The sequence below is a fragment of the Neodiprion virginianus genome, chromosome 2, assembly GCF_021901495.1.
Source record: "Neodiprion virginianus isolate iyNeoVirg1 chromosome 2, iyNeoVirg1.1, whole genome shotgun sequence".
Lineage (NCBI taxonomy): Eukaryota > Metazoa > Arthropoda > Insecta > Hymenoptera > Diprionidae > Neodiprion > Neodiprion virginianus.
Window position 1 is genome coordinate 25,745,346 of NC_060878.1, and position 15,106 is coordinate 25,760,451.

Sequence of the window (15,106 nt, forward strand, 5' to 3'; positions counted from 1 at the left end):
GGAAATTGAACTAGGCCCGGCAGCCTTTGCGATCAAACGTAGATCATGAATTAATTGCTTCATCAGCGCCAGATTGACAGTATCACGTTGGCCGACTCAGGCCTTTGCGAAACCTTCCAAAGTTTCTATGCGGGAATTATCGCCGTTCTACCAAACCGACTGTAGAACTAGGTGTAACGACGATATCTTTCGAAAGCGGGAGTCTCTTGTGACAGTGGATCGGATACTTGAGTCCTAGATAACCTGATAATTGATCACTGCCGGATTAAACTTTCAGCCTATTCGAACGGCAGAAATTAAGCTGAAATTTATCAGGATTTCAGCTTTTCTAACCGAGAGGCGCGAGCCTTTCGAGATTTCAATGTAGGAAATTACGAATTTGGAACTTGGAATACGAAGGGAGAGAAATCAGACTAGGTTAGGTATTTACCGGTGGGTGGTCTGTTGTTCTAATGGTTTTCCTTTCGATTGGTTATCCGCGTGTAGAAAACCGTATCATCTATCGTAATTAACTACTTTTGTCATTCTCCGAAGGTGTTGTGTACGGGAGTAATAAGTCTTGAATAAATTTCACTTCATTGATCAAACGAAATTATTATAAACACTATTTGTGCAAGGGTAGCACCATTGAACGTATAATTTTCCGACATGGAATGAGATCAAAGAATTGCTCCACTTAATCTTCTACGTCTAATCCTCAGAAGCAAGTGTGAAAATTTCAATCCTTAGATCCTTACGTCACATCCCTTCCATTTTTTCTCACCAATGCGTATCTCAGTGAAATTCGGTAGAACATGGAAGCTTTCTTGAATCCGTCAAGCAGCATTGAATGAGCGCTTGCACACTCTTCTAGTTGTACTTTTTAACAGCATCTATTTAGATTTTATGACGTGGTTTATTAATCACGTGATTCATGGCAATAGTGTTGCAAACTCGTTATCGAAAATATTCACAATTTCTTTGCGCGTCACTGAATTTTTCCGAAACTCGACGGATGCTGAAATTTCGTTGCTACGATCTGACATGAAGAATCTTTCGCCTATTCGAGCAATGCTTCGATTTATCTCGTTACTCTACTTCGGTGTTCAGAACAAGGAAGGCGGACAGCAACAATTTTGTATTATTCCGAATTCTTGGTAACTCAGAAAGAAGTCAAACGATTTCATTGAAATTTACAATACATGGTTATATTCACTGGATGTCCGGTTGGTGCATATTTGATTGACAAGCTGCACGTGGTATTCGCGATTTGACACGACCGTATCGCCAAAATACCGGATGATATCGCGATTAAAATATAATATCTCAAATACAACTCACCGAAACTTTGCAGTTAGGGATTCACCGGAGCTTTTCGTTCCCAACTGCTGCTGCAATAAAGAAGGATAAATATTGCATGACTCGATTTGGCACATGTAGCTGATGAAATGAAAATGAAAAAAAAATATGATATTTTATAAATTTTTAAATACAAAAATTTCAGAAGCACAAAAAAGATTATGTCGACATATTTTAGACGGAATGATTAGTGCTTGGTTGATATTTTGTCGAGCGATGGTTGCAGCGTTCTAAAATTTTGTGAAAAGGTAGTGGAAACTGAAAAGAGTCTCATCGTTAGCTGAAATATTCTCAGTCCCATATACTGCATCCACACGTACAGTAAAATACTGATATAGCCTGAGCCATACCTATTTTCCTTTGAGATTTTCCGTCAGAAATTCAAACAAGTTGCCGGGCTCGTGTTTTCCACTCGTACCTACTTTCCACTTCTCGCTGTTTACTCGCTCTGTTTATACGTCCACGTCTCGGCCTCTTTGCTGCGACCAGATTCAGCATTGATCAAAGTTGCACATGGGCCACTATAGAGAGACACGCGCTGCAATCTGCGGACCAACCGGCGTGCAGCACATTTTATTAAATTTTCTTGAAAGTTTTCATTCCCAAGTATTTCCTTCTTCGGATTGAAATTCACTTATGATAAATATTGAGAAAACAACCGTTCACCTGGATAAGAGAGTTCCTTCTCTCAAAAACGTGATAACCATTTCTACATAGCTGATGAAAATAAATTATAATTAACAACGATGCCCGGATATTATTCAAACTAATTCGCTTTGCAACATTGAATCAAGAAAAATGACACTCATTAATTTCATGACTTATCTTTGAAAACTTACTGTGATTTTTTTTTTTTTTTTTTTTACTCACTTGAAATCCTGCAATTCTTTTACTTTTTATGAATAACGTAAATTAATCACGAAACATAGCCTCACTTTTCAGCTTTGAAATTGAATATCTGTTCGTACTATTCGGTGTTCCAAATGCTGTTCGATAAAATTTAGAATTCTTATGGAACGCACAGCAAAATCCTTGCTCTTTTGGTGATACCTGCGTTCCAAAAATACCTTCATGATTCAAAATAAGTTCCCCAAGAGCAACTATTCGGTTAGTTCTTGTACTGAAACCACAGGTTCAATATTTATTTTCATCACCTTTGGTGATGTAGGAAAAGTATTTGGTTTCGGTCGAAAATTACTTTATCTAAATTCAATGAATCTTTTCGAAACTCTAGAACCCGAAAACAGGTTTTTAGAAAAATGTTCAACTGGATGTCGGTCTGTACGAAAACTCCCGCGATGATCTCGGAAACGGCTCGATGAAAAAATTTGAAACTTACATGATTTTACAATCAAATGATGGACATAAAAAATTTCTATATCCCGTTCACTTTGAACTTTCAATTCTATCAAAAATGAGACGATTCTCAATATTTAACAGACAGATCTATGCTTTTTTCTTCTTATTACTTTTTCTGAATAAACGATTATGCCTTTCGAAGTTTATGTATTTATCTTTAAGTAAATTCTTAAATTTCTAGTTTTCAAAAAATAAAAATTTTCCGATTCTTCGACATTTTTTCATTTGGCTGCCAAGTTCCATCAGTTTCAAATTTTTCTCTCGGCTGTTTTCGAAATCATCGCGGAAGTTTGTCGTACAGACACCCTTTTTATAGATATGAAAAGTATCGCGAAAAAAGAATCTTTACGGTTTGCTTTTTCGTTGCAGTATTTAGTCGGTCACTAAGGTCTGGAGTTTCGCACATGCAGAGGCATAACTTTTAGTTTTGATATATTTCAATTTTAACCTGTTCCACGTATGATTCAGTGATGGTGCTACTTTAATTCACGCGAGTAGATTGGAATGAAAAAATAAAATCAGTCACCAATCGAATATTCCATTGTTTAGGTAATTTATGGAGATTCGTCTTTTTGGGTTTTTTCTCCAAGATCATTTCCAAGTTCTGCACGGGATATCTTAAATTTTGTCCGGAAACCTCATTTTGATAAATCTTGTAATTTTCCATCATTTTGAATACCTATACTTCCAGAGAAAAGTAAACCAATTTAATAAATTTGTTTTTACAACTTAAAAATAAAGAAGAGACTTGAAAGTAGCTGAGAATTGCGAATAAGATATTACACAGAAAAGAACGCGAAGGAAATTAGATGGAGTGTAAGTTAGGTGGAAGAATTTAGTGAGATGGCATTTTTTCTCTTTAAAATAAAAAACCACAAAGACGAAATTATCTGCTGGTACTTCTAACCTCTCGGGGTCCCAGCTGTGCGAAATGATTCGGCTGATTTCTACATTCGAAAATTTCCTTTGGATAGATGAGTAGAAAAAAAAGAGAAAAAGTTTATCGAATTTTTATCAGACTTTAAAAATGGTTGTGTTGCATTTCTGGACATGGATCTGACTCTGAACGAATAGCGACTACGATTTTTTTCTTGTGTGCTACGGTGGTTAAGAATAGCAGCCTGTAAACTTCTATGGACACTTGATCCGGTATTTCAACAGTGAATAAAAATCTGCGTTGTTGGATTCTTGAAACGAGCAAATTGTCCCTATTAATTGAAATAATTCGTACACTAGATTTTAACCCGGTATTATACAGACCACGATTCGATTCATGACTCCGGCCTTTATCTAAGAGTAGTAAGGCCTCTCCAACTGGACTTTCGTATGGTGAAAACTAAAATCTTGTTACGTACGCCAAATCGCGTCATCAGAAGTGTAACAATTCAGCCTTTGAGGTGCTTCGAACAAAGTTTGATTAACATGAGCAGAGATTACGATTGGTCACCACACGCAAATCGTTATCGAGCTTTGTAAGGATGCAAATTATGGCATAACTTGAACGATGTTGTAAATTTTTATGGGAAAAAATGTGACGCGAGAAGCTTGTCGAAGAACAATAATTTTTTACGTAAGAACTTCTTGAACGAAATAAATTTAAACTGGCATAAAAATACTTGTTCAAGCTGTCGATACTAGAAACTTAATGACATTAACTTCGCGTCAATCGAAAATGTTTACAGTTTCACTATCGTGTCACCTTGAGGACACGAATGTAGTGAATGTATCGTATCACAGAAGCGTCGCTTCAAAATTTCTCGTTAAAGTCACTTACCGGTATCAATTGTTAATTTTTTGTCAATATCCCCTCCCTCACGTCTCCTCCAAGGCACTCTAAGGATAATTATTTCAAGGACGTTTGTCGCCCTCTCTTACTCCGTGAAACCGAAGGGTTGGCAAAGGGTCTTTCAGAGCTGTACGTGCACCGACTTCAAGGAGTCGAAAATACGGAGGCGTTCTTCATTGCTAATTAAGCTCGTCGATATCGGTGGGGATCTGAAACCGCACACTGGGTAACACCTCGCCTCAGAGGCTGGAGGATCGCGGGGTGGTGAAGAGGAGGGGTCGGGGGAGGGGGAAGCTCGAGTGACAAACAAAACTGTCTCTCTTTTCCCGTATTCGTTTCCAGGAACGAGAATAAAAGCCGCGAGGGCCAGAATGCGAAGGGTGGGTGGGTGGGGGTGGAGGGTGAACTCGTACCGAAGTCGATAAATGTATAATACGCCCACCTTGTCCACCTGCCCCCACTTTCCTCTCGAGCCCAGCCCCTCCTTAGGGCTGGGTATCAGCAAATCTACGAAATTACCCCGTCGAATCCCTCTTTTTGCACTTCGGTCCTCTCCCTCCTTTTCTTTCCCCTTCGGCTCTCTGGCAGGAAGAAAGTTTAAAAGGACTTGAATTCACGTCAATCCGTGGAATTAAAACCCCTAGGAGTAAATTTAAGTTTGCTCCCCCGTGGATGGAATCGAAGTAAACCGAGGGCAGGACAGAGGGTAGAATATAGAAGGGGATGGGGGGACCGGAGGAGCCACTGTGTGTGGTGGAGGTGCCGGAAAGGTGGGAGAGTGGCGCGAGGGGGGCTAGATAAGATAAGGGTGAGAAATCGCACTTGCCTTCAGCTCCAACTACCGGCGTTGCGCTTGTATAACTAAAACCTCCTGCTAGACTTTGGCATAGCATTTGCGTACTTGGCAGAATTCCTCCTTGTTGCCCCGTTGTTTGTGCAATAAACAGCGTTGCTTTACGCTGTGATGTTTTCAAGAGAATAATTTCAGTCGCTATGCGACTTTTTGACAAAAAATTTTTCACTTTTGTTTATCAAGGATTTGGAATTCGGTTTCTAATCACATCGGGGTGTCAGCGAAACGAAAGAGAAGTTGCTGCTCTAGCAGCTTAAAATTAATACATTTGATTTGCAAAAATATTTGTTCCACAAAAAAACAGCGATTGATTATTGACGATGAAATTTTTTTTTTTTTTTTAAATCATCGTCATATTATATCGAATATCATCAGGAATAATGTTTTGGAAACGAAGAACTTGGAACTTTTGAATATAGAGCGATGACAGAATTTGAGAAAGACCATGACATGTCTTATTTTAATTTTTCAATGCGTATTCCAAGATTCATTACCCATTATTTTTCCCGTCGCACTTCATCGCTGTTTAAGTATTCTGCCCAGAAAATCATTTCGAATTGTACGAACTAAAATTATCCAACAATATTGTACAAGGACTGATATTATGTGTGGGTTCAACGCATTGAAATATGAGCTATTAAAAGTCCTGGAAGTATTTTGATCAACTGATAGCATGGTGGGGGTAAAAAGGAGACGAACAAACTGCGCCCATTGATAAATAAAGTTGTTGGAGAACCCAATTACTTAGTAAACATCAGTGTATGCGTATTACGTACACATGTATCGTGTTGTACTAATGTCCATACATGTATATATATACGTATTAGGGTGGCCCTTAATATTGGTGAAACAAATTTTTTTTTCTCTCACTCCTTAAATTGACTCAAAATACTAGAAAATAATACTTAAACGTGAAATGCGCCCTTAATTTTAATATTAACCCGCGCCCCAAAGTCCCTTTCAAGGAGTTAAAATCGATTAAGAGTGATTATCAAGGTACAAAATTTGAAAAAAAAAATAAGCTTGACAGAGTTTTTCTTGCGAAAATCAATGTCCTTATCCGTATTTCGACGGCATTACTTTTTTGACATGGAACAGATACGAGAAAATCGAAATATAATCGGATCAAAAAACCACAACGCTAGATTGGCAATAATTATGTTCCGAGATGTTATATTGATTTCTACCTCATTTTTGTAGAAGTTTCACCTTTTTTCATATTAAAAATTTTCCTCAAAGCATTCCTTATTTCCGCTCCTTAAATTCAAATGAAATGATCGTTTCATTTTATCTAATTAAAAACGATCGTTTTTTACGTATTTATTAGCGGTTAATAAGATATCAAAATTCAGCTTTTATCTTTACATTGCTCTAATGTCCGTATCACCTTAAGAAATTCAGATGAATTTGCGGAATGCGGTAAAATTACTGTCAGATTAATTTCAGTTACCACACAATATTATTTCATTGTTTATATGCATAAAAAAAATCGATTTTAACTCTTTTAAAGGGCCTTTGGGCCACGAGTTAGTATTAAAATTCTCAGCGGATTTCGCTTTATAAATTAATTTTTAGTATTTCGAGTCAATTTAAGGGGTGAGAGAAAAATTTTTTTTTTTTACCAATATTAAGGGCCACCCTAAATTATATATATATATACACACATATATACCTATGTATCTAATCTGAAGCTATTCCACGATATCTTTCAGCGGTTCGACCGTCTCCTTAGGCGGTGACGTTTACAACCAGATAGATAATTGCAGCAATTAATTTGATATCGTATTACGATGCCCACCCCCCACCCCTCGCCCTTCTCACCTCTCCGCCCCGGAAGTACGCGGTGATTCAGATAAACGTTAACGAACAGGCAATTATCGTGATTACTTTACTCAACTTTTGACTTACTGCTTGCCGTGGGAGAATCGATTTTTAACTTATTTTCACCAGAGTTACAATACCGTTCTTCACAATCAATACCATCAATTACCGAACGATTAATTAACCTTTCGATCTCTTGTCCCTTCACTTCCCCGTTATTACTTACCGGCATCGCGATTTAGCCTTTGTCAGACTGACGGGCAAATTTGCGGAAAACATTTCGATCGATATTTCGGCACCTTATCACTCCGTTTCATTGTTTCTATTCACGCATTCGGCTTTTCGTCGGAACGAGTGACTGACTGGGTTATTTATGATTCTGACAAATCAGAGATCGATCTTGTTTGGATGTTGATGGGTGAAATCAAACTTTTCACATATTTAAACAATAATATATAATATTTCTTTTCATCTCTTCTCCTTCATTGTGAAAGATTTCATACGCTGCAGTTTCTAGAAATTCTTATTCAAATCAATATCGTCGCGATAACTGTTCGAATGTTGTTGAAATTATACGAAAATATTAGATAAGTATCTATTTGGTGTGATTATAGTTAACGATAATACGTTTTCTGGTTATTGCAACATTAAACGTGTTTCTAAGGTATACCATATTTTTTGTTAGTTGAATTTTTTCCGACATCAATTTATTGTTACACCAACATCGAATTATTGTAATACTGACAAGAATGTTTGGTAAAAGTGACCATCGTAGTAATGAATTGTAACGCATTTCACATGTTATCGTACAGCTCAAAATCTCGTATTCATTTTACGTCCAGAATTATAGTTCTAAGTTACGGTAAAAAATGAAAATAGTTAGCGACTGGATACTAACTACTACTTAAAAGTTCTCTTTATGTACACCCGACTTCACGACTTCAAGCGACTTTAGATAATTTCTTCCGAAGTGATTTCATGTGACTTTAATCGGCTTCAAGTGCTTTCGAGTGACTTCACAACACTTTTTTTTATCCTGACCTTAGGAACGGTTATCCCCTGAATTCCTGATTACCTTCAGCAGACAACATTAAACCGTATATTTATTGGCTGACGTTAGATTTTTATTAATTATTTACAATCGAATTACTTTACAATCGTTTTAGAGGCATTGAAACAAACATCACGACGTCCTGGAACTGATTACTAAATACTGACTTTTATCAATTCGTTCTAAGTATTTCGAATACTCTCGGACGTTTTTAATCTTGAACACATTTTTGATCAGTTCTTTGCTCACGTAACAGGAAAGTAGGAATAAAAAACGACAACATATTCTAGAGTTAACGTCAAATTCAAATTTGCTAACAACATGGAAGTATGGAGGATTTCAATGACGTCATTTGATTCGACTATTCATTAGCAAGATATTTAATCGATTGAAAAGTTTTGCTTTCATTCTCTCGAGGCAGTGATTCTATTGTCATGTGTTTCCACCGCATAACGAGCAAGAAAAACAAAATACATAATCAAATTAGCAGATCCGTTGCCATTATATTAGCCAACTTGTCGCTCCCTGATGAATTCTTGAAGATATTGTTGCAGAATGAGAAGTATTATATAGTAAAAACAATTCAAGTGATTATTCGTACCCTAGAAAGATATGTTCAAGGCATCTTAAATTTCTTGTCATTTTGGAATACAATATAACATGCAGAGAAGTGAAATGCCCGGGTCCAAATATTTCTGAGCGTAAAAAAAAAAAAAAATACCCACTCGATTACACACCCAGGAACAACGATTTGAACGCTAATATTTCCAAACATTTATTGTTGCAAAGGTTTGTTGGATTCCAGGCTTATATTTGAAATGAAAAAAAATGAAAATAAAGATTTTTACCGAGACAATTTTAATAATGATTTTATTATAGTAGTATGCGTTACGATACTCTTTAAATATGGTAATTTCTACTTTATTTTTTTGTAATTATTACGGCAATAATTGAGTATTGGTGCAACGGTAAATCAGTGTTAGGGCTTTATTCGATTGAAAAATCATACATCATACAGATTTCACAGAACTATAATTACAGACTGAGAAAAATTTCATTTGTTACAGCAACTAGAAAAATTCAGTAAAACAAGTATCGTTGAAAAAAATGTTTAAATATTGTTGGAATTACGAATAACGAGTTAGGCGTAAACATTTCGCGCTATTGTCGATACTTTTTTGGTAATTGCAACGCAAAATCAGTTTCTGAGGTTAACTCTACTCTTTTAGTTAAATAAGGCTTTAACATGAATTTATTGTTGCACAAGCATTAAATTTTTGCAACAGTTACAAGAAAATATAGTAACAGTGATCCTAATGAGAAATAATAGTAACGGATACTAGACTTTCTGGTAACAGCTAGAAAACTAATTTTCATTTTCTACCTAGAACTGTATTTTACGATTGTGGTAAAAGCTGAAAATAATTAAGTACGGCGCGGTAACAAGAACTAAAAATTTCTCTCAGTGCACTGAATACTTACTTTCATCAAATTCTTTAGTCACTCTAGGAATACTAAAATCGTCGTCGTTACAATTTTTTATTAAACATACTAAGGCAAATTTCTCTCAATACTTTATTGCAAAATTTCAAATACCTCAACTGTCTGAAAAGAAAATTCAATCCACACAGTGAAACTTGCCTTACAATTAGTATCGCACACCGTCTACGTTACGGTGTTAAGTTAAATTTTTAATAAAAATTCGGTGACACGCGAGACGCGGGTGGTGAACCTCCTTTCTCGTCTTGTCTTATCGTGTTCTCGTCGCACAACATAACGTTGGATAGAATAGGATAGAGGGAGGTCGCGGCGTAAATACGCCCCATGAATATACCATGGCTTATTGTTAGCATGCAAGCAAAACCGCAACACTTCACGAAGCTCGCTCGCGGAGAGGCTGCTCGATGTGGGAGATGGGTCTTCGGGTACCTAACAGCTCCGCAGTATAGGTGTACACACCCACAAGGAGAGAGAGAGAGAGAGAGAGAGAGAGAGAGAGAGCGCTTTATTATTGTCTCCTCCTGACCGAGGCGTGATAAACTCGAATTATGGTCGTGATAGGTCAAAACTTGATCCAACTATCCCTCGTTTATTAGTTGTTACCAAGCCGCCGTTATCCTGCTCAAAACAAGTGTTGCCACCGTACGGTCAATCTGCTACGTTAGCTGAAAATTCTTCGGGAATTCCTTCCTTCTTCCAACGGAATGACTATGCGCAATTTTTCAACGATAAAACGTACGGATCATTGCAGCGGTAGTTTCGCCTTGATTACACTTGTATTGAGAAAGTGATTTTTAACTTCGATTGTTAGTGAAATTTAAGGTTTTATCCAGCGATTAGTAGCTGACTGTCAAGTATAGTCGTGACGTGCAAATTTGACGTATCGCCAGTCGATTTGAAAGGCAACTGGCATCTGAATTTCTAAATTAGTCGTAATTCTCACGCTTTTTTCAGCCAGTCTGGCTCTTTGAAGTGTGAATATTACGGTTGAGCGAGTAATCGATTGGTCAAAGAAGGGATTAGTTGAACGAGTGGTTTATTCTTTGACCAAGAATTGGATTGATTGATGTTGGCCAATAACAGAAGTATCCGAAATTTGACGTGACTATTTGTATTTACTGTTAGGCTTACTATTTGGATAAAAGAGGCTGTTGGTAAAAAATTTCAGGTTCTGAATGATAAGCCACTGCAAGTAAAATCAAATATCCTTTTCTATGCAACATGGTCAAGTTTTCGAATCACTAATTTATAGTTATGATGTCTAAACTACGAATTATTTCGAAAGGATTAAGCATTGAGAATTTTATTATTAACTCTGAATTTTTTTTTTTTTTTTTCAAATATCAACTATAACTTTATGTAGTGTGCGGATTCATCTGATTTGACCCTTATACTCCACCCCGGGGTCAAATTGCCCCCCCCCCCCCCGCCGGCATCGTCACCGTAAATTTCATATGAAAAACATCCAAAATAATCTGATTTGATCCAAGATAAATAATAAAATACCGTAAAAATAATTAGTTCATTTTTTGCCCGAAGTTCAACTTCGCTCATTGAAATATATACCTTTTTCTTTCATCGCGCAGTATCTCCGTATTTTCTTTATTAAATATTTGTGTCTTGATAGCTACTCAGTCAATTTTCAGCTCAAAATGCTGAAAATTCAGTGAGTTATAATTTTTTGAGCGGACTGATCTATTTTTCGGTATTTTGTTGTTTTACCAATTTCTTTTCGTATTCGAAATTTCATTTTGCCAGAAATAACTGATTTCCCTTGAAATATGATAGTTAAAGAGTATTCCATAACATTTTAAATATGCTCGAATCGATGTCTTCGTTGAGGTGTGTAACCTAAAGGTTTAAAATTGTGGTTTTCAACAGATGGAATCCCTGTGAGGAAATTCTATGAAAAAAGCTGCACTTTCTCAAACATCAATCCAAAATTCCCACATTTTTGCACATTTCTTTCGTTTTATACGAAATTTATCATTAAACTTTATGAAAGAGTCGAATTAAAACGTATCTAAAATCCTCAGAACATTCTCCGAATAATTTGAAAATATTTGAATTTGACAAAAAGGTGATATTTATTTGCAAGTATTTTTTTATTTTTTAAAAAAATCCCGTCACATATCACGATGAACACGAGTGATCGGAAATTTGAACTGAACTGTGAAATAACCCAGCTAGGAGGAAATCATTGAAGTTGGGTAAAGCTCAATCTTTAGCTATTGCGAGAGGCTTAATATCAATAATAAACGTTGCGGATGAGTTCTCGAATTTTTTCTTTCTTTTCTTTTCGTACGGTGCTCATCTCGTTGTTCTATTTTTCCCTTACGGCAAACTTGTATTACGATATGAGGCCAGTATGCTCGGGGCTATATTAGTAAGGGCTTAGTGGTTACTGGAAGGCTGGTGTAGTACATAAAATATAATAATTTAATATCAGCTAAAGTATCGGAAAACCGAAAGTAATAATAGCGAAGTATTTTCGCGAAGATTATTCCAGCCGCGGGGAGTTGCGAGGCAGGAAAACAGCCCTTAAGGTCAAGCCTCCGCGTCTTGGCCGGCGTACGGTTTTAATTGAAGAAATCTCGGACGGAGAAAAAAAAAATGAAAAAACGAGAAGAAGAAAAATAGAAATAGAGAACTGACATTCCGATATCGCTCGTATTACTTAACAACGGCAATCATCGCAGCGCGGTGAAATGATGGCGATAGAAATAATTCGATTTCGAGGGTTGTACGAACGGGCCCTTTCTTTCGACTTGAGACAATCGCGCCGCGAGCCCCGACGCTGAATTAGGCGTTTGATGCCCACTCGAGGAATGGACAGCAGTGGCTTAAATGGTCGGGTATGACCTGCCTGCGTTGAGTACCCCGGCTCGTGGAGGCAATTTTCTCGAGGACCCTTGCCCCGTTGTTTTTATTAGAGGATCACACCGGCTGAAACGGTGTTGGCTAACCCTGCCACTCTCGGACCCGGGTGAGAGGGTCGCCCTGAGAATGCCGGGGAGGGGAAAAAAGAGAAAAGAGGGAAGAGGGAAGGGATGCTGAGGGTAAAAAAATCAGCCAACCCTGGCCGACCGGCTCTTGGTGTGAACCGGCTACCGGCTAACTACGGACACTTACTCGCCGAAGTATCCTTGTTAACGGACTTTTTGTTAAAAACCCCTTCACGCTCGTAGATAACGGCCAAAGTATGATACTGTGTGTGCTCAATTTCGTAAGCGTGAATGGCCACGCGGAGGAAAGAAATTCTTCAACCAACAAAATAGATTTTTTCGTTCCTTGCTTTGTTCCAAATACGATGTTTGTCAAAGTAATTTCCTTGATTCTAAAAAAACCTTTCTTGTCGCGATCGAGTGAAACTTTTGAAGTTTATGTATCGCATGTCTTTTGAAAAAAACAAGAAGGTATTTGAAATAAAATAAGTACACGAATCCGGCGGACAAAAAATATGCATCGATCGAATGCCATACTTTGTTGATCCCACCGAAGCTTGATTGGCGTAACTGATTGAATCAGTTGCATTAATTTATTTACGATGTAAATGAAACACCACATGCCTTGAAGCGAATAGAGGATATATTCATCGAATCATCGGTATACTATTACTGTGTATAAACAGCCGCTATGCGGTGAACTTTCCCGATACGGAAATAGGTTCAGAGTCAGATACGGATAATTTATTCATCAGTCCTATTACAAATGACGAAAGCACAATACCAAGTTTCGAGTAATCGAAATTGATTTTGACGAAGAATAAACAAAAACTATCGACTCATGGTCAATTTATACTTTCACGTATACAAAATTATAAATAATGTCATTCGAAGAATATATTTTGTGCGCTTGGATAACACTAATGTTCACTAATTGAAAAAGATTTTTCTAACAACAAATTTCATTACCTGTTTCAACCATTGAACTCTTGACTCAACGAAACATGAATTAAAACAAGATCAATTTACTTTGATACAAGAATGTCATATTTTTAAAACAACACGATCGAGGTGCGTTCAATTAAATTTTTAGTAATTTCAATCACACATTTTCTTGATACAAAATTCACATTATTGCTAGAAACTCACGCCGTGTAACCTTCGATATATTGATATATAATCAGCATGATCTCATTCGAAGCCTTGATTCAATTCTGTATTAACTTGTCACAAGTATTTCGTCCGACAAAATTATTTTGTTGGATTAAGTAAGCATCGCGTTCGCCGCATTTATCGGTAGCATTTAGTCGAATCAAGTTAATGAAACTTGACTCAAATAATACTTTTCCTCTTTTCCTCCGTGCAGAACCGTCGAGTGGTTCTCTATTTATCTCTAGCAGTTCCAAGCAGACAGCAGTAGTCAGGAAATATTGGCTCGGGTTAGAAACGGTATTGGGAATTAAACCGGAACGTTAACGTCGCTGATTGACAGATTCACCTTTCACATGCAGCACCCAGTTATATTGGCTGGATGGTCGTTGTACAAGGCATGGTTGAGTATTTTTGCTGTCAGCTTCCGAATCGACTCCAAGGAGATTGAAAGAAAATCCCTTAAAAAATTTGCGCTATTTATCTCAATCCTAAAGCTGTCCTTTATCCGGACGAATCTCATTATTTCCGGGACATACGTTTTTCACTCTGAAAATTGGATCTAAGAATTGTTAAACCGTTGAAATGAGTCAAAAATATGTCAGGGAGAGGCTCACATTTATTTATTGACGATGAATATAATGGGATTCTCACGAGCAATGAAGACCGAAAAAGCTTGCCGGGTAGGGTTAAAAATTTGGAACTCGGAATTTTTAGAACCCTACCTACCTTATCCTGCAGAACGCTAGTGAATACAATCGAATTTTCATCGACGTTCGAAAAGAAATACTTTTAAAAATGCTTGAGCTATTTTTCAGTAATTTTTCGGTTAATAATTGTTTTGTATTTTTAATTATTCAAGCATTCCTAAAGACTAAAATTTTGGAAGCATTTTTCAGAATTACGTGTCGATTTCAGAAAATAGCTGTGCACAAATTTTGAGTGCTTTTGTAAAAACGTAATATGATGAAGTGCGATGAAACATTTTGACATCAGACATCTTGAGCTACATGAAATGCGATGCATGGGATATTCCATAAAATATATTCTTCAGAAAATTTAGTATTTTTCGCATTTTCAGTTTTCACAATTAGGGCGAATTGTTCACAAATTTCTACAGTTACTGCTCGTATGGAATTTTGAGGAAAAAATGTATTAAGATTAATTGAAAAGTAGTATATATATGACAGTTCTGGACCAAAACCCCCCCTAGTTCCCCCCTAGTTCCCCCCTAGCTCCCCCCTAGCTCCCCCCTACCCCCCCCCCCCCCGCGGCTCGCGACGCACCCCCCCCCCCCCGCGATT

At 37.2% G+C, this 15,106-nt stretch overlaps 1 protein-coding gene across 1 annotated transcript in view; it reads right to left on the reverse strand.

Annotated features, from left to right (window-relative positions):
• The window catches only part of LOC124299065 (tyrosine-protein phosphatase Lar), a 471,758-nt gene that overhangs the window by 392,026 nt on the left and 64,626 nt on the right, over positions 1-15,106 (reverse strand). Inside the window, exon 2 of the mRNA XM_046751947.1 lies at positions 1,321-1,370. The gene's annotated coding sequence lies outside the window, so the exon portion shown is untranslated. The remainder of the gene's footprint in view (positions 1-1,320; positions 1,371-15,106) is intronic.